We start from the raw sequence: 21,115 nt of genomic DNA, 5'->3' as shown, positions 1-21,115 counted from the left end.
CCAAGCTTGCAAAGTGGTGCACTTGCTAATTCTGTTTTCAGGGACTTAGTGATTTCACTAAGTCCTGGGATTGTTTAGTTCACGATGCCATATGTTCACGTTGTTTCCTAGTGATCCGTGCCTCTTTTGAGGATGATCAGTAAGGGAGTTTTGTTAATATTGTAGTGCTCTATCAATTCATGTCTTTGTTTGCATTTTTGGAGCAACCTAGCTTGAGTCAATCGAGCTCTACTTTTGCTTCGTTGTGAATCTGGGCAGATCGTCAACTTGTTTGCGATTTTGCCGATGTTATTGTAGTTGATCCGTGCATGCTATGCTATTGTTCTTGCCATGTCTAGCTTGTATTTTGTGCCTTCTTGATGGGTGTATGCTTGTCTTGCCATGACTTGCACCGTGGTGAGTGCATCGAGCTCGTAAACATGCCTTCGTGAGTTATGTTTCAGCATGTCCCAGTTTTCACCAAGTCTGAAAACTGATTATGTTTTTGCTATGTTCGTGTGCTTGTTAGTATATTTTGTGATCCCTTTTGGCTCAAGGTCACTAAGGGACTTTTGTTAAGCTTGTTGAGTAGCTCCATGCCATGTCTTTCTTTGTCATGTTCAGGTCCTGTAGCATGTTGTTTTGTTGCTCCGAAGAGGGCTATATGATCTGAAATTCCAGACAAGTGTTAATTTCACTAAGTCTGAGATCTGTTTTACCATTTGCGTTTTTGCCATGCTTGTTTGAACCTGTAATGGATGAATTGGCCGTAGCTCAGTGCTAGACTTTTGTTAAGCATCTTGTGTGCATCCCTGCCATATATTTTGTTGTCATGTTTGGGTGCTGTAGCATGTTCATCTCATTGCATTTAGATGCCTACTTGCTGTAAATCGCAGACCGGTGTCATTTTTGAATCGCTTGACATTTCCAAACCGTAACTCCGATTCCGGCGTTCTTTATATCGTTTTCAAGCGATTTCATCTCATCTTTCCAGTGGCACACTTGGTTTCCAAGTTGAGGCCAGGTTCATGCATTTTCCTGTCATATCTTGCATTTTGCATCCCGCATCGCATCCCGCATAGCATATCATCATTTCATCTTGTTGCTTGTTCTTGCACATGGTTGATTGTATCCTTGTTGCTTGTTTGTCTTGTTTGGGTAGAGCCGGGAGACGAGTTCGCTAACGAGGAGCCCGTTGAGTTTGCTTTTGAGGATCCAGTCAACTCTGACAACTGTGCAGGCAAGATGATCATACCCTCGAAATCACTACTATCTTTGCTATGCTAGTTTGCTCGCTCTTTTGCTATGCCATTGCTACGATGCCTACCACTTGCTTTCAAGCCTCCCAAATTGCCATGTCAAACCTCTAACCCACCTTGTCCTAGCAAACCGTTGATTGGCTATGTTACCGCTTTGCTCAGCCCCTCTTATAGCGTTGCTAGTTGCAGGTGAAGATTGAAGGCCGTTCCTTGTTGGAACATCATTTATTTATTTGTTGGGATATCATTATATTGCTATGTTATCTTAATGCATCTATATACTTGGTAAAGGGTGGAAGGCTCGGCCTCTCGCCTAGTGTTTTGTTCCACTCTTGCCGCCCTAGTTTCCGTCATATCGGTGTTATGTTCCCGGATTTTTGCGTTCCTTACGCGGTTGGGTTATAATGGGAACCCCTTGATAGTTCGCCTTGATTAAAGCTTTTCCAGCAATGCCCAACATTGGTCTTACCATTTGCCGCCTAGCCTTTTCTTTCCCTTGGGTTCTGCAGACTCAAGGGTCATCTTATTTTACCCCCCGGGCCAGTGCTCCTCTGAGTGTTGGTCCCACCGAGCGATGTACGGGGCTACCAGGGGCAACTCTGGGCTGGCCTACCCGACGTCTGGCTCATCTGAGTGTGCCCTGAGAAAGAGATATGTGCAGCTCCTATCGGGATTTGTCGGCACATTCAGGCGGTGTTGCTGGTCTTGTTTTAACCTGTCGAAGTGTCTTGAGTTACCGAGATACCGAGTCTGATCGGAACGTCTTGGGAGGAGGTCTATTCCTTCGTTGACCGTGAGAGCTTGTCATGGGCTAAGTTGGGACTCCCCTGCAGGGATTGAACTTTCGGAAGCCATGCCCGCGGTTATGGGCAGATGGGAATTTGTTAATGTCCGGTTGTATATGACTTGAACCTTAATTAATTAAAATGAATCAACTGAGTGTGTTACCGTGATGGCCTCTTCTCGGCGGGGTCCGGGAAGTGGACACGGTGTTGGAGTAATGTTTACGCAGGTTGCTCCCTAGTTTCTCGCCCACGCTTTGCCTCCTCTTCTCGCTCTCCTTTGCGAATAAGTTAGCCACCATACTTGCTAGTCACTTGCTGCAGCTCCACTCATATTTTTACCTTGCCTTGCCTATAAGCTTAAATAGTCTTGATAGCGAGGGTGCGAGTTTGCTGAGTCCCTGTGGCTCACAGATTACTATTACACCAGATGCAAGGCCTGATGATTCCGCTCCAGGAGACGCGTATGAGCTCAAGTGGGAGTTCGACGAAGACTCTCAGCGATACTATGTTTCCTTTCCCGATGATCAGTAGTGGTGCCCAGTTGGGGGTGATTGGGACCGTGTCGCATGTTGGGTTCTCTTTTATTTTGGCGCCGTAGTTGGGCCATGAGTGCTTGGATGATGTAATGTTTTTTATGCACTTGATTGACGTGGCGAGTGTAAGCCAACTATGTTATCTTCCCTTTTATTATTACATTACATGGGATGTTTGTGAAGATTGCCTAACTTGCGACATATGCCTTCAATGCGATTATGTCTCTAAGTCGTGCCTCAACACGTGGGAGCTATAGTCGCATCGAGGGTGTTACACAAACACATGAAGAAACTCCATGCAGATGGACTTTTGGAGTCTCTTGATTATGAATTATTTGACACGTGCGAACCATGCCTCATGGGCAAAATGACCAAGACTCCGTTCTCTGGTACAATGGAGCAAGCAACCAACTTATTGGAAATCATACATACTGAAGTGTGCGGTCCAATGAGCATTGAGGCTCGGGGTGGCTATCGTTATGTTCTCACCCTCACTGATGACTTAAGTAGATATGGGTATGTCTACTTAATGAAACACAAGTCTAAGACCTTTGAAAAGTTCAAGGAATTTCAGAGTGAGGTAGAGAATCAACATGACAGGAAAATAAAGTTCTTACGATCAGATCATGGAGGAGAATACTTGAGTCACGAGTTTCGCACACACTTAAAGAAATGTGGAATTGTTTCACAACTCACTATGCCTGGAACACCTCGGTGAAATGGTGTGTCCGAACGTCGTAATCGCACTCTATTGGATATGGTGCGATCTATGATGTCTCTTACCGATCTACCGCTATCATTATGGGGTTATGCTTTAGAGACTGTCGCATTCACTTTAAATAGGGCTCCGTCGAAATCCATTGAGATGACACCGTATGAATTATGGTTTGGAAAGAAACCTAAGCTGTCGTTTCTGAAAGTTTGTGGATGCGATGCTTATGTCAAGAAACTTCAACCTAAAACGCTCGAACCCAAGTCGGAAAAATGCGTCTTCATAGGATACCCTAAGAAAACTATCGGGTATACCTTCTACCTCATATCTGAAGGCAAGATCTTTGTTGCCAAGAATGGATCCTTTCTAGAGAAAGAGTTTCTCTCGAAAGAAGTAAGTGGGAGGAAAGTAGAACTTGATGAGGTACTGCCTCTTGAACCGGAAAGTAGCGCAGATCAGGAAGATGTTTCTGTGGTGCCTACTCCGACTAGAGAGGAAGTTAATGATGATGATCATGAAACTTTAGATCAAGTTGCTACTAAACTTCGTAGGTCCACGAGGACACGTTCCGCACCAGAGTGGTACGACAACCCTGTCCTGGAAATCATGTTGTTAGACAACGGTGAACCTTCGAACTATGAAGAAGCAATGGTGGGCCCGAATTCCAACAAATGGCTTGAAGCCATGAAATCCGAGATATGATCCATGTATGAAAACGAAGTATGGACTTTGACAGACTTTCCCGATGATCGACAAGCCATAGAGAATAAATGGATCTTTAAGAAGAAGACTGACGCAGATAGTAACATGACCATCTATAAGGCTCGGCTTGTCGCTAAGGGTTATCGAAAAGTTCAAGGGGTTGACTACGATGAGACCATCTCACCCGTAGCGAAGCTGAAGTCCGGCCGAATCATGTTAGCAATCTCTGCATTCTATGATTATGAGATATGGCAAATGGACGTCAAAACAACATTCCTTAATGGTTTCCTTAAGGAAGAATTGTATATGATGCAGTCGGAAGGTTTTGTCGATCCTAAGAATGCTGACAAGGTATGCAAGTTCCATCGCTCAATCTATGGGCTGGTGCAAGCATCTCAGAGTTGGCACATTCGCTTTGATGAGATGATCAAAGTGTTTGGGTTTACGCAGACTTATGGAGAAGCCTGTGTTTACAAGAAAGTGAGTGGGAGCTCTGTAGCATTTCTCATATTATATGTGGATGACATACTATTGATGGGAAATGATATAGAATTTTTGGAAAGCATAAAGGCCTACTTGAATAAGTGTTTTTCAATGAAGGACCTTGGAGAAGCTGCTTACATATTAGGCATCAAGATCTATAGAGATAGATCGAGACACCTCATTGGTCTTTCACAAAGCACATACCTTGACAAGATATTGAAGAAGTTCAATATGGATCAGTCCAAGAAGGGGTTCTTGTCTTTATTGCAAGGTGTGAAATTGAGCACGGCTCAATGCCCGACCTCGGCAAAAGATAGAGAAAAGATGGGTGTCATCCCCTATGCCTCAGCCATAGGGTCTATTATGTATGCCATGCTGTGTACCAGACCTGATGTGAACCTTGCCGTAAGTTTGGTAGGGAGGTACCAAAGTAATCCCGGCATGGAACACTGGACAGCAGTCAAGAATATCCTAAAGTACCTGAAAAGGACTAAGGATATGTTTCTCGTTTATGGAGGTGACGAAGAGCTCGTCATAAAGGGTTACATCGATGCTAGCTTCGACACAGATCTGGATGACTCCAAGTCACAAACCAGATACATGTACATTTTGAATGGTGGGCAGTCAGCTGGTGCAGTTCAAGCAAAGCATCGTGGCGGGATCTACATGTGAAGTGGAGTACATAGCAGCCTTGGAGGCAGCACATGAAGCAGTCTGGATGAAGGAGTTCATCACCGACCTAGGAGTTATTCCCAATGCGTTGGGCCCGATGACTCTCTTCTGTGACAACACTGGAGCTATTGCCCTTGCCAAGGAGCCCAGGTTTCACAAGAAGACCAGGCATAACAAGCGTCGCTTCAACTCCATTCATGAATATATCCAGGATGGAGACATAGATATTTGTAAAGTGCATACAGATCTGAATGTCGCAGGTCCGTTGACTAAACCTCTTCCGCGAGCAAAACATGATCAACACCAGAACTCTATGGGTGTTCGATTCATCACAATGTAACTAGATTATTGACTCTAGTGCAAGTGGGAGTCTGTTGGAAATATGCCCTAGAGGCAATACTAAAGTGGTTATTATTATATTTCTGTGTTCATGATAATTGTCTATTTTTCATGCTATAATTGTATTAACCGGAAACCGTAATACATGTGTGAATAGATAGATCGTAATATGTCCCTAGTAAGCCTCTAGTTCACTAGCTCGTTGATCAATAGATGGTCATGGTTTCCTGACCATGGACATTGGATGTCATTGATAATGGGATCACATCATTAGGAGAATGATGTGATGGACAAGACCCAATCTTAAGCATAGCACAAGATCGTGTAGTTCGTTTGCTAAAGCTTTTCTAATGTGATGTCTACTACACAACCTTCTTCTTGTAGACATTGTTGGGCCTCCAAGTACAGAGGTTTGTAGGACAGTAGCAAATTTCCCTCAAGTGGATGACCTAAGGTTTATCAATCCGTGGAAGGCATAGGATGAAGTTGGTCTCTCTCAAACAACCGTGCAACCAAATAACAAAGAGTCTCTTGTGTCCCCAACACACCCAATACAATGGTAAATTGTATAGGTGCACTAGTTCAGCGAAGAGATGGTGATACAAGTGCAATATGGATGGTAGATATAGGTTTTTGTAATCTAAAAATATTAAAACAGCAAGGTAACTAATGATATAAATGATCGGAAACGGTATTGCAATGCTAGGAAACAAGGCCTAGGGTTCATACTTTCACTAGTGCAAGTTCTCTCAACAATAACATAATTGGATCATATAACTATCCCTCAACATGCAACAAAGAGTCACTCCAAAGTCACTAATAGAGGAGAACAAACGAAGAGATTATTGTAGGGTATGAAACCACCTCAAAGTTATTCTTTCTGATCGATCTATTCAAGGGTCCGTAGTAAAATAACACGAAGCTACTCTTTCCGTTCAATCTATCATAGAGTTCGTACTAGAATAACACCTTAAGACACAAATCAACCAAAACCCTAATGTCACCTAGATACTCCAATGTCACCTCAAGTATCTATGGGTATGATTATATGATATGCATCACACAATCTCAGATTCATCTATTCAACCAACACAAAGAACTTCAAAGAGTGCCCCAAAGTTTCTACCAGAGAGTCAAGACAAAAACGTGTGCCAACCCCTATGCATAAGTTCACGAGGTCACAGAACTCGCAAGTTGATCACCAAAACATACATCAAGTGGATCACGTGATATCCCATTTTCACCACAGATAAGCACATGCAAGACATACATCAAGTGTTCTCAAATCCTTAAAGACTCAATCCGATAAGATAACTTCAAATGGAAAAATCAATTCATCACAAGAGAGTAGAGGGGGAGAAGCATCATAAGATCCAAATATAATAGCAAAGCTCGCGATACATCAAGATCGTGCCGACTCAAGAACACGAGAGAGAGAGAGAGAGAGAGAGAGATCAAACACATAGCTACTGGTACATACCCTCAGCCCCGAGGGTGAACTACTCCCTCCTTGTCATGGAGAGCGCCGGGATGATGAAGATGGCCACCAAAGAGGGAATCCCCCCTCCGTCAGGGTGCCGGAACGGGTCTAGATTGGTTTTTGGTGGCTACGGAGGCTTCTGGCGGTGGAACTCCCGATCTAGGTTATTTTCTGGAGGTTTCTGTATTTATAGGAATTTTTGGCATAGGTCTCATGTCAAGAAGGTGCCCGAGTCGTCCACGAGGTAGGCCCACGCGCCTGGGGGGTGGGTGTGCCCCCACCCTCGTGGACGGCCCGGGACTCTTCTAGCCCAACTCTTTTACTCCGGGGTCTTCTTTTGGTCCATAAAAAATCGTCAAAAATTGGCATGTCAATTGGACTCCGTTTGGTATTCCTTTTCTGTAAAATTCAAAAACAAGGAAAAAACAGAAACTGGCACTGGGCTCTAGGTTAATAGGTTAGTCCCAAAAATGATATAAAATAGCATATAAATGCATATAAAACATCCAAGGTTGATAATATAATATCATGGAACAATCAAAAATTATAGATACGTTGGAGACGTATCAAGCATCCCCAAGCTTAATTCCTGCTCGTCCTCGAGTAGGTAAATGATAAAAACAGAATTTTTGATGTGGAATGCTACCTAACATATTTATCAATGTAATCTTCTTTATTTTGGCATGAATATTCAGATCCATAAGATTCAAGACAAAATTTTAATATTGACATAAAAATAATAATACTTCAATCATACTAACAAAGTAATCATGTCTTCTCAAAATAACATGGCCAAAGAAAGCTATCCCTACAAAATCACATAGTATGGCTATGCTCTATCTTCATCACACAAAATATTTAAATCATGCACAACCCCGATGACAAGCCAAGCAATTGTTTCATACTTTTGATGTTCTCAAACTTTTTCAATCTTCACGCAATACATGAGCGTGAGCCATGGACATAGCACTATAGGTGGAACAGAATGGTGGTTGTGGAGAAGACAAAAAGGAGAAGATAGTCTCACATCAACTAGGCGTATCAACGGGCTATGGAGATGCCCATCAATAGATATCAATGTGAGTGAGTAGGGATTGCCATGCAACGGATGCACTAGAGCTATAAGTGTATGAAAGCTCAAAAAGAAACTAAGTGGGTGTGCATCCAACTCGCTTGCTCACGAAGACCTAGGGCATTTTGAGGAAGTCCATAATTGGAATATACAAGCCAAGTTATATAATGAAAATTCCCACTGGTATATGAAAAGTGACAACATGGGAGACTCTCTATCATGAAGATCATGGTGCTACTTTGAAGCACAAGTGTGGTAAAAGGATAGTAGCATTGCCCCTTCTCTCTTTTTCTCTCATTTTTTTATTTTTTATTTTTTATGGACTCTTTTTTCTCCTTTTTTTTATTTTTCGTCCGGAGTCGCATCCCGACTTGTGGGGGAATCATAGTCTCCATCATCCTTTCCTCACAGGGACAATGCTCTAATAATGATGATCATCGCACTTTTATTTAATTACCACTCAAGAATTACAACTCGATACTTAGAACAAAATATGACTCTATGTGAATGCCTCTGGCGGTGTACCGGGATGTGCAATGAATCAAGAGTGACATGTATGAAAATATTATGAATGGTGGCTTTTCCACAAATACGATGTCAACTACATGATCATGCAAAGCAATATGTCAATGGTGGAGCGTGTCATAATAAACGGAACGGTGGAAAGTTGCATGGCAATATATCTCGGAATGGCTATGGAAATGCCATAATAGGTAGGTATGGTGGCTGTTTTGAGAAAGGTATAGGTCAGTGTATGATACCGGCGAAAGGTGCGCGGTATTAGAGAGGCTAGCAATGGTGGAAGGGTGAGAGTGCGTATAATCCATGGACTCAACATTAGTCATAAAGAACTCACATACTTATTGCAAAAATCTATTAGTTATCGAAACGAAGTAGTACGCACATGCTCCTAGGGGGATATATTGGTAGGAAAAGACCATCGCTCGTCCCTGACCGCCACTCATAAGGAAGACAATAAATAAATAAATCATGCCCCGACTTTATCACATAACGGTTCACCATACATGCATGCTACGAGAATCACAAACTTTAACACAAGTATCTCTCAAATTCACAACTACTCAACTATCATGACTCTAATATCACCATCTTCATATCTCAAAAAAACCATCAAGTATCAAACTTCTCATAGTATTCAATGCACTTTATATGTGTAACATCCCAAATTTTCAATTTGGAATGTTACACATTAGATCATCATTTCATATCATATTTTATTTTGAATTTTGGCTGATCCTAAAAAATTCTACGCAACTCAATGACCCACGGAGAGAGTTGGGTATTTCGTTATTTTCATATTTGAGTTTTCTCAAATTTTGAGAATAGGATCATTTGATTTTATTTATTTTACCATCAATTATTTCTATGACAAAAATATGAGAGAGGGAATAAAATGACTTTCCCAAAATAAAGAAATATTGAGGATTTAATAATAAAATCAAATAAGATTTTATTTTGGAGTTTTTCGGTGTTTTATTTGAATTTAGGAAAAATGTGCGTTTTTCAAAATTTCATTTAGACCCCAAATAAATGTTCACTTTGTCGGGCTTGATTTTAGAAGCCCGGGAAAATTTATTTCGAGATTTTTGGAGTCCGTTTAGTATTTCTTTTTATTTTTCTTCCGAGCGGAATAAAAAAAGGGAACCGACCTAACCGGGCCGTGTCCGGATAGGACTCTGGCCCGGCAGGCTTTAAAAGCCGGCCCAGCCCCCCCCCCCGGGGAGGAACCCTAGCCCCAGCCGCCCGCGCCCGCCGCCGCCAGCGCCGCCCCGCCGCCCCGCCGCCGCCGTGCTGCCGCCGCCCCGCCGCACCGCCCGCCGCCCGCCGGATCCGCCGCCCCGCCGCGCCGCCGAGGTTCACCGCCGCCCCGTAATCCGCGCCGCCCGTTTTTTTTAAGAAAACCGATTGGTTTTCCGTCGTTTTTTTTAGTTTTCGTTTTTTTATTAGATCGGTTTAGGTTAAATAGCAAACGTTCGCTCGTTTGTTCGTTTAAACGAACACGTTCATCGTTTAGATCTGGATAACGAATGTTCGTCCGTTAATCCGTTCGTTGTTTTCTTTTTCTCGGATTAAACCCGCGATTTTCTGATCGCGATTCCTGATCCGATTTTCGTTTTAGTTTAACTTTTCACTCGTTTATCGGAATCAGGCGATTCAAGCGCCTAGAGTTTCGTCTCGAAACCCTCTATCTGTTTAACCAACTTAAACAAGATCTTTCTACTATAAAATTTTCCCTAGATCTAGATTACTAGAATGAAGTTGTTTTCTTCCGCCGTTTGACTTTCGTTGCTTCGTTCGATTTGATTCTTTTGCCAACCGGAGTTCTTAAGTTGAACCTTCTAGTTAGATCTCTTATTTGAGTTTTACCTGTGCATTAGTTGAGTACTTATTGTATGCTTGTTTGTTTTTCTGCGATAGAGTATCCGGAGTGCGCCGCCCGTTACTTCGAATCACTAGGTTTCCCGGATTATCAGCAAGGCAAGTAACACTTTGATCATACCTTTTCTACTACCCAGTTTTATTGCATTAGATCAATCCTCACACATTGCATGATTAGGATCTAATTAAATTGTGGGATGGGAAGTAGATGAGGTAGTACCTATTACCTGTTTATTATCAAACCTTTGGGAGTTTCTTCTATGTTTGCTTATTATGCCATGCTATGCTAGTAGACGTGGATTGGGTGAGTGATATCCATGACAGATGTGAGATTGATAATTAATGGTTTATCTAAGGTGGAAACTTAAACACACATCTGGGTGGATTGAGGCACCTGGGTATTCCAGGACTTGCTTGTTTACTTTTGGACCGCCACCCAGGCTCAAAGGGATCATGAGACTATTCATACTAGAAACTTCCGTGTGCAGCCACAAGCTATTATGGGCTCTAGCATAGTTGACTAAGTTGTGTGAACTCTTACAGTGGTAGACTAGCAGATGTAGGGGATGTACGTGGTACGGTCTACCCGATAGTAAGGTGCTAGCGCTTCTGAAAGACTATGTCTCGGTCATCCGTCTTCTCAAACACCATGTAGTGCGAGAAAACAAACGGAGGCGATCAAGTCTTGTGGGGAAAAGTGCGCAAACCTCTGCATAGTGTAATAAACTAATCATGGTTAGCCGTGTCCCCGGTTATGGACATTCTGAGTATCTAGTACCTGGATTATCATGTGAATCTCAACATGTTACTATAAATTAATTTTATTGGGTTATGCTTAATGATGATGCTTAATTGGGATTGAGAATGCTGTCAACCATTCTCAATGTTTAACAACCACCATGATAGTAATTAAATTTTATTCCTTTGAAGTAGGGAAAAATTGGCTTTATGCAAAATTGTAACCATAGAGCTTTCCACCAGCCAAATATGCATATAGTATAGCTGTTTCATTCCATTACTCTCTATGTGTTACCTTGCCAGCATATTCCATGTGCTGACCCATTTTCGGGCTGCAACGTTAATGTTGCAGACTTTTCAAACGATGATTAAGGAGTTTTTAGGTCGTGGTTCTATACTCAGTGATGCCGTTGGAGTTGATGGACTCACTTATCTTCCAAGTCTTCCACTGTTATCGTTATTAGATGGCCTTAAGCCATATTTATTGTAATGAGTTCTCTTTTGAGACATTCGATGTAATAAGTGTGTGATTGCTACTCTGCTATAAATCCTCCGAGTACTGTGTGGTGTCAGCATTACTGATCCAGGGATGACACCAGAGCACAGAGATCAGACTGTTTGAGGTCTGGTCGCTATAGAGATGGTATCAGAGCACATGCTGACTGTAGGACATGACCACTAAGCTAAAGACCTAGATCACTACTCACTCTCTTCTCTTCTGACCTCTCATCTTTTCTATTCTTTAGGATGGCGGATGCAAGGAACAAGTTTACGCAACCGAATGAAGATGCACCCTTTGGACATCACTTGAAGGAAGTCACTAGATACCTGAACATAGGAGTACCAAGCTTCACGGGGACCTACAACGCCACTTTACCTGAAGAGGAGCGCTGGATGATTCAAGTTCAAGTTCCAGGAAGGACGTTCATGCCAGTCACTGAGCCCATAGAATTTTCTTTTGATGCACCAACTTGGAGTCTAGGAAAGATCATGGCGGCTCACATCACCATGGGACGCATTGGAGAAGTCTACCGCAAGGATCTCAGGGATACTATCTACCAGATTTGTGGGCGCCGAGATGAACACTGGGAGATGATCAACACCAGGAATGATATATCAATTGCAGCATTTATCCAAGAGTTAAACCAGCACATTCGAGGAAAGGAGAACCAGATGTGCGCCGACATTATAGATCTGAAGAAGGCTAAGACCAGAATCAAGGAACTGGAGGAAGAACTCAAGGCTACACGTGAAGATTATGAAGAGGAAATTGAAGTATTGGTGGAGAAGAATGACGATCTGATCAAGAAGATTGGAATATTTATGGGAGCCCCGACGCCAGTAGAGGAAGACGAAGAACCCATGGAGATTAGCCCGGAAGACTACATCATCATCGACGGCACCGACTCGGAAGCAGATAGTAGCGATGATGACTATGTTGATAAAGCTGGAGCAGATATTATGGAGTCAACAACCATAGAATATTTCTAATAGACCACCTCACCAGTAGTAGTAGTCCACCATGTAAATATAGTAGTCCGAGCACTTTTGCGATAGTTAGATCGAATGTATGCCTTTGGTTGATTGATTCAAGTGAATTGTTTGCTTTTGCCTCATGTGCATATGGGTAGTGTTTTATCTTTAGACCCTCTCTATTCTTATATCTCATCTTTTCTAAAACCCGCAGATGCCTCCGAGACGTGACCCTGGATTTGCTTTCCCACCGGAGCTCACCCAGTTGATCCAGGAGCATAACACATTGATGCAGTTGCTAGTCCAGAATCAGAACCAGGGGAACAACAACAACAACCCACCACCACCACCACCTGTTGACCACTTAGCCCGTTTTCTTAGGCTGAATCCGTCGGTGTTTTCTAGTAGCACCGAGCCGATAGTAGCAGATGATAGGCTCCGCAAGACAGCTAGGGAGTTGACCACAGCAGGATACACAGATGCGGAGAAGGTGAAGTTTGCCGCACATTAGTTAGAAGGACCCGCAGCATCATGGTGGGAGAATTTCACAGCCACCTTCCCAGTCGACACTGTCACATGGGACCAGATTCAGCAGCCTTTCCATACTGCCCATGTTTCAGCAGGAGCTATGGCCATGAAGAAGCGTGAGTTTCGTAACTTGCGCCAAGGAGGATGGACAGTTGGCCAGTATGTGGAGGAGTTTAGTAAGCTAGCACGTTATGCCCTAGATGACGTCGCTACGGATGCAGCTAAGCAGGAGAAGTTTCTGGAAGGACTGAATGATGAGTTGAGCATGCAGTTGATGGTAGCAACATTCAACAACTACCAGGAGTTGGTAGATCGTGCTCTTATGATTGAAGGGAAGCAGCAGCAAATTGAGAATCGCAAGAGGAAGTATGGACAAGGAAAGTACAATTCAGGAGCTCAGCAGAAGCCACGTTTTACCCCTAGACCGGGAGGACATTTTCAGCATACCCATGGGGGAGGTAGCTCGCACAATCACAATGGCACTAAGAATGGTAATGGCAATGGAGGAAGCAACGGCCAGAACCGCACCAACCCATCAACCCCAGCCAAGAAGGACTTGAGCCAAGTCACTTGCTATAAGTGTTCGAAGCCAGGACATTATGCCAATGAATGTCCTGAAGGCCAAAATGGCAATGGAAGTTCTGGGAAGAAGCCGAACCCTTTCAACAGGGGACAGGTGAACCACGTTAGCGTGGAGGAGGTTGAAGCTCAGCCCGATGCAGTAATAGGTAAGTTTTTGGTTAAGTCATTTACTGCACTCGTTCTTTTTGATACTGGTGCATCGCATTCATACATCTCAAGGGGATTTGTGGATAAGTATAACCTACCAACCCAAGCCCTTAGGTCACCCATGTTAGTAACCTCGCCAGGAGCAGAGTATGTGGCTAGTCTATGGTGTGATCGGTTACCATTAAGGATTGGTAACTATGTTTTTCCCTCAGACCTAGTAGTATTGGAATCTCAAGGATTGGATGTGATATTAGGCATGGATTGGTTATCAAAGTATGAAGGGAATATTGAGTGTGCTAGTAAGTCAATTTTGCTTACCACACCAGAAGGGAGAAGGATCAAGTATGTATCCCGGCATGTGCCAAAGAGGACCCAAGTAAATTGCCTAACAGGAATTGTGCAGGAGGAAGTACCAGTGGTAAGGGATTTCCTGATGTATTTCCAGAAGAGTTGCCAGGCATGCCACCAGATAGAGATATTGAGTTCTTGATTGAGCTATTGCCAGGCACTGGGCTAATATCAAAGAGACCATATAGGATGCCAGCAAAGGATTTGGTGGAAATTAAGAAGCAGATTAAGGAGTTACTGGATAAGGGATATATTCGCCCAAGTTCTTCGCCTTGGGGATCGCCAATACTTCTAGTGGAGAAGAAGGATGGATCGTTAAGGATGGTTGTTGATTATCGAGGATTGAACGAAGTAATGATCAAGAACAAGTACCCACTACCAATGATCAACGATCTGTTTGATCGATTGCAAGGATCTAAAGTTTTTTCCAAGATCGATTTGCGATCAAGATACCACCAGTTGAAGATTCGAGAACAGGATATTCCGAAGACAACTGTTACCACCAGGTATGGGCTGTATGAGTATACCGTTATGTCATTTGGTCTGACTAACGCGCCTGCCTATTTTATGAACATGATGAACAAAGTGTTTATGGAGTTTTTGGATAAGTTCGTCGTAGTGTTCATTGATGATATCCTGGTATATTCGAAGAATGAAGAGGAGCATAAGGAACAATTGCGTTTGGTACTTGGAAAGCTCAGAGAACATCAATTATATGCCAAGTTCAGCAAATGTGAGTTTTGGTTGAAGGAAGTAGGATTCCTCGGACACGTTATATCTGGAGAAGGTATAGCAGTTGATCCCACTAAAGTTGAAACCGTGACCAAGTGGGAAGCCCCAACAACAGTTGGAGAGATCCGGAGTTTTCTTGGACTCACAGGATACTACCGGAGGTTTATTGAGAATTTCTCAAAGATTGCGAAGCCTATGACGGAGTTGTTGAAGAAACATACCAAGTTCATATTGACGGAGGAGTGTGAGGCTAGTTTTCAGGAGTTGAAGAAATGCTTGGTTACCTCACCAGTGTTGATTCTGCCAGACCAGACCAAAGATTATGAGGTGTATTGTGACGCTTCATGTCGAGGACTTGGAGCAGTGCTTATGCAGGAAGGGAGAGTTGTTTCATATGCCTCAAGACAACTGAAGCCCCATGAGTTGAATTATGCCACGCATGATTTGGAGTTAGCAGCTGTAGTGCATGCATTGAAGACATGGAGACATTTCCTCATTGGAAACCATTGTGAGGTGTACATGGATCATAAGAGTTTGAAGTACATTTTCACACAGAAGGATTTGAATCTCAGACAAAGGAGATGGTTGGAGCTTATCAAAGATTATGATATGAAATTGCACTATCACCCCGGAAAGGCTAATGTAGTAGCAGACGCATTAAGCCGCAAGAGCCATGTCAATACGTTAATGACGGGAGAAATACCAAGGGAGTTAGCAGAAAATCTTCGTGAACTATGTTTGGAAATAGTTCCGAGAGGCTATGTAGCAGCATTGGAGATTCAGTCAACTTTGATGGATAGAATCAGAGAAGCTCAGAAAACTGACAAAGAGATTGCCGCTATAAAGGAGAAACTGAGCAAAGGAAAAGCTAAAGGATTTCGTGAGGATGAGCACGATACCCTATGGTTTGAAGACCGTGTTTACGTGCCCAATAACCCGGAAATCAGGAAGTTGATTTTGCAAGAGGCACACGATTCACCGTATTCAATTCACCCAGGAAATACCAAGATGTATTTGGATTTGAAGGATATTTTCTGGTGGACCGGAATGAAGAAGGATATTGCGGAGTATGTAGCAGTTTGTGATGTATGCCAGAGAGTAAAGGCAGAGCATCAGAAGCCAGCAGGATTGTTACAACCATTGCCGATACCCGAATGGAAGTGGGATAAGCTAGGCATGGATTTTATCACGGGATTGCCCAGGACTAGTTCAGGCTATGACTCAATTTGGGTTGTAGTTGATCGATTGACGAAAGTAGCTCATTTCATCCCAGTAAAGACCACTTACATCAGTGCTAAGTTGGCAAAGATATACATGACCAGAATAGTATGTCTTCATGGAGTTCCGAGGAGTATCGTATCAGATAGAGGAACCCAGTTTACCTCAAAGTTCTGGAAGCAGTTGCACAAAACTTTGGGTACCAGGCTAGAATTCAGTACAACTTTTCATCCACAGACAGATGGACAGACCGAGAGAGTCAATCAGATTTTGGAGGATATGCTGAGAGCTTGTGCGCTAGATTATGGATCTAGTTGGGACGATAATTTGCCATATGTAGAGTTCTCTTACAACAACAGTTACCAAACCAATTTGAAGATGGCACCTTTCGAAGCTTTGTACGGAAGGAAGTGCAGGACACCGCTGTCGTAGGACAAAGTCGGAGACCGCCAGTTATTTGGACCTGACTTGATTAAAGAGTCTGAACAAAAGGTGAAATTGATTCGCGATAGACTCAAGATAGCCCAGTCCAGACAGAAGAGTTATGCAGATTCTAAACGCAAGGAGACAGTTTACGAAGTCGGAGATAGAGCTTATCTTCGAGTATCTCCACTTCGGGGAATAAAGCGTTTTGGAGTTAAAGGGAAGTTAGCGCCACGATTTGTAGGACCATATCGAGTTTTGGAACGTATGGGAGAAGTGGCCTACAAGTTGGAACTGCCCGAAGAATTGTCAGGAGTACATGATGTGTTCCACGTTTCTCAGTTAAAGAAGTGTCGCGCTTAGATGGCTGACGTACCGTTGAGAGATACAGTGCCTTTGGAAACTATTCAGTTGGATAACGATTTGACCTACGAGGAGAAACCAGTTAAGATCCTCGAGTTTGCCAGCCGAGTTACTCGCAGCAAGGTTATCAGGTTTTGCAAAGTTCAGTGGAGCCACCACACGGAGGATGAAGCCACCTGGGAGCGAGAGGAAGATTTGCTCAAAGACCACCCTCACCTATTTTCTAGCCAACCCGAATCTCGAGGGCGAGATTCATCTTAAGGGGGGTAGGTTTGTAATATCCCAAATTTTCAATTTGGAATGTTATACATTAGATCATCATTTCATATCATATTTTATTTTGCATTTTGGCTGATCCTAGAAAATTCTACGCAACTCAATGACCCACGGAGAGAGTTGGGGATTTCGTTATTTTCATATTTGAATTTTCTCAAATTTTGAGAATAGGATCATTTGATTTTATTTATTTTATCATCAATTATTTCTATTACAAAAATATGAGAGAGGGAATAAAATGACTTTCCCAAAATAAAGAAATATTGAGGATTTAATAATAAAATCAAATAAGATTTTATTTCGGAGTTTTTCGGTGTTTTATTTGAATTTAGGAAAAATGTGCATTTCTCAAAATTGCACTTAGGCCACAAATAAATGTTCACTTTGTCGGCTTGATTTTAGAAGCCCGGAAAAATTTATTTCGGGATTTTTGGAGTCCGTATAGTATTTCTTTTTATTTTTCTTCCGAGCGGAATATAAAAAAAAGGGAACCGATCTAACCGGGCCGTGTCCGGATAGGACTCTGGCCCGACAAGATTTAAAAGCCGGCCCAGCCCCCCCCCCCCCCGGGAGGAACCCTAGCCCCAGCCGCCCGCGCCCGCAGCCGCCAGCGCCGCCACCACCGCTCGCGCCGCCCGCAGCCGCCACCGCCGCTCGCGCCGCCGCCGCGCCGCCGCCCGCCGGATCCGCTGCCCCGCCGCGCCGCCGAGGTTCGTCGCCACCCATTTTTTTAAGAAAACCGATTGGTTTTCCGTCGGTCTTTTTTTCGTTTTTTTAGTTTTCGTTTTTTTATTAGATCGGGTTTTTTTCGGTTTAGGTTAAATAGCGAACATTCGCTCGTTTGTTCGTTTAAACGAACACATTCATCATTTAGATCTGGATAACGAACGTTCGTTCGTTAATCCGTTCGTCGTTTTCTTTTTCTGGGATTGAACCCACGATTTTCTGATCGCGATTCCTGATCCGATTTTCGTTTTAGTTTAACTTTTCGCTCGTTTATCGGAATCAGGCGATTCAAGCGCCTAGATTTTCGTCTCGAAACCCTCTATCCGTTTAACCAACTTAAACAAGATCGTTCTACTGTAAAATTTGCCCTAGATCCAGATTACTAGAACGAAGTTGTTTTCTTCCGCCGTTTGACTTTCGTTGCTTCGTTCGATTTGATTCTTTTGCCAACCGGAGTTCTTAAGTTGAACCTTCTGGTTATATCTCTTATTTGAGTTTTACCTGTGCATTAGTTGAGTACTTATTGTATGCTTGTTTGTTTGTCTGCGATAGAGTATCCAGAGTGCGCCGCCTGTTACTTCGAATCGCTAGGTTTCCCGGATCATCAGCAAGGCAAGTAACACTTTGATCATACCTTTTCTACTACCCAGTTTTATTGCATTAGATCAATCCTCACACATTGCATGATTAGTATCTAATTAAATTGTGGGATGGGAAGTAGATGAGGTAGTACCTATTACCTGTTTATTATCAAACCTTTGGGAGTTTCTTCTACGTTTGCTTATTATGCCATGCTATGCTAGTAGACGTGGATTGGGTGAGTGATATCCATGACAGATGTGAGATTGATAATTAATGGTTTATCTAAGGTGGCAACTTAAACACACATCTAGGTGGATTGAGGCACTTGGGTATTCCAGGACTTGCCTATTTTCTTTTGGACCGCCACCCAGGCTCAAAGGGATCATGAGACTATTCATACTAGAAACTTCCATGTGCAGCCACAAGCTATTATGGGCTCTAGCATAGTTTACTAAGTTGTGTGAACTCTTACAGTGGTAGACTAGCAGATGTAGGGGATGTAGGTGGTACGGTCTACCCGATAGTAAGGTGCTAGCGCTTCTGAAAGACTATGTCTCGGTCATCCGTCTTCTCAAACACCATGTAGTGCGAGAAAACAAACGGAGGCGATCGAGTCTTGTGGGGAAAAGTGCGCAAACCTCTGCATAGTGTAATAAACTAATCATGGTTAGCCGTGTCCCCGGTTATGGACATTCTTAGTATCTAGTACCTGGATTATCATGTGAATCTCAACATGTTACTATAAATTAATTTTATTGGGTTATGCTTAATGATGATGCTTAATTGGGATTGAGAATGCTGTCAACCATTCTCAATGTTTAACAACCACCATGATAGTAATTAAATTTTATTCCTTTGAAGTAGGGAAAAATTGGCTTTACGCAAAATTGTAACCATAGAGCTTTCCACCAGCCAAATATGCATATAGTATAGCTGTATCATTCCATTACTCTCTATGTGTTACCTTGCCGGCATATTCCATGTGCTGACCCATTTTCGGGCTGCAACGTTAATGTTGTAGACTTTTCAGACGATGATTAAGGAGTTTTTAGGTCGTGGTTCTATACTCAGTGATGCCGTTGGAGTTGATGGACTCACTTATCTTCCAAGTCTTCCGCTGTTATCGTTATTAGATGGCCTTAAGCCATATTTATTGTAATGAGTTCTCTTTTGAGACATTCGATGTAATAAGTGTGTGATTGCTACTCTGCTATAAATCCTTCGAGTACTGCGTGGTGTCAGCATTACTGATCCAGGGATGACACCGGAGCACAGAGATCAGACTGTTTGAGGTCTGGTCGCTACAATATGAAAGTTTTTATTATACCCATCTTGAATGCCTATCATATAACCAAAGAAAATTACTATGCTGTTCTAAAGACTCTCAAAATGATATAAGTGAAGCATGAGATTTCATCTATTTCTTCAAAATAAAACCACCTCCGTACTCTAAAAAGATATAAGTGAAGCGCTAGAGCAAATGACAAACTACTCCGAAAGCTATAAGTGAAGATAAATGAGTAGTCGAATAATTATGCAACTATGTGAGGACTCTCTAACATTTAAGAATTTCAGATCTTGGTATTTTATTCAAAAAGCAAGCAAAACTAAATAAAATAAAATGACGCTCCAAGAAAAACACATATAATGTGGTGAACAAAAATATAGCTCCAAGTAAAGTTACCGATGAACGAAGACGGAAGAGGGGATGCCATCGGGGGCATCCCCAAGCTTAGGCTCTTGGTTGTCCTTGAATATTATCTTGGGGTTACTTGGGCATCCCCAAGCTTAGGCTCTTGCCACTCCTTATTCCATAATCCATCGAATCTTTACCCAAAACTTGAAAACTTCACAACACAAAACTCAACAGAAAACTCGTAAGCTCTGTTAGTATAAGAAAATAAATCACCACTTAGGTACTGTTGTCAACTCATTCTAAATTAATATTGGTGTAATATATACTGCATTCCAACTTATCTATGGTTCATAACCTCCGATACTACTCATAGATTCATCAAAATAAACAAACAACACAATGAAAACAGAATCTGTCAAAAACAGAACAGTTTGTTGTATTCTGTATCAAACGTATACTTCTGTAATCCCAAAAATTCTGAAATAAATTGGTGGACGTGAGGAATTTGTCTATTAATCATCTTCAAAAAGAATCAACCTAATCGCACTCTCCAGTAAAAAATGGCAACAAAACTCGTGAGTGCTAAAGTTTCTATTTTTTACAGCAAGATCGCAAAGACTTCACCCAAGTCTTCCCAAAGGTTCTACTTGGCACAAACACTAATTAAAACATAAAACCACATCTAAACAGAGGATAGATAAATTATTTATTACTAAACAGGAACAAAAAGCAAGGAACAAAAATAAAATTGGGTTGCCTCCCAACAAGCGCTATTGTTTAACGCCCCTAGCCAGGCATGATGATTTCAATGATGCTCACATAAAAGATAAGAATTGAAACATAAAGAGAGCATCATGAAGAATATGACTAGCACATTTAAGTCTAACCCACTTCCCATGCATAGGGAATTTGTGAGCAAACAATTTA

The sequence above is a fragment of the Triticum aestivum genome, chromosome 2A (genome assembly GCF_018294505.1).
Source record: "Triticum aestivum cultivar Chinese Spring chromosome 2A, IWGSC CS RefSeq v2.1, whole genome shotgun sequence".
NCBI lineage: Eukaryota > Viridiplantae > Streptophyta > Magnoliopsida > Poales > Poaceae > Triticum > Triticum aestivum.
This window is presented reverse-complemented; position numbering follows the sequence as displayed.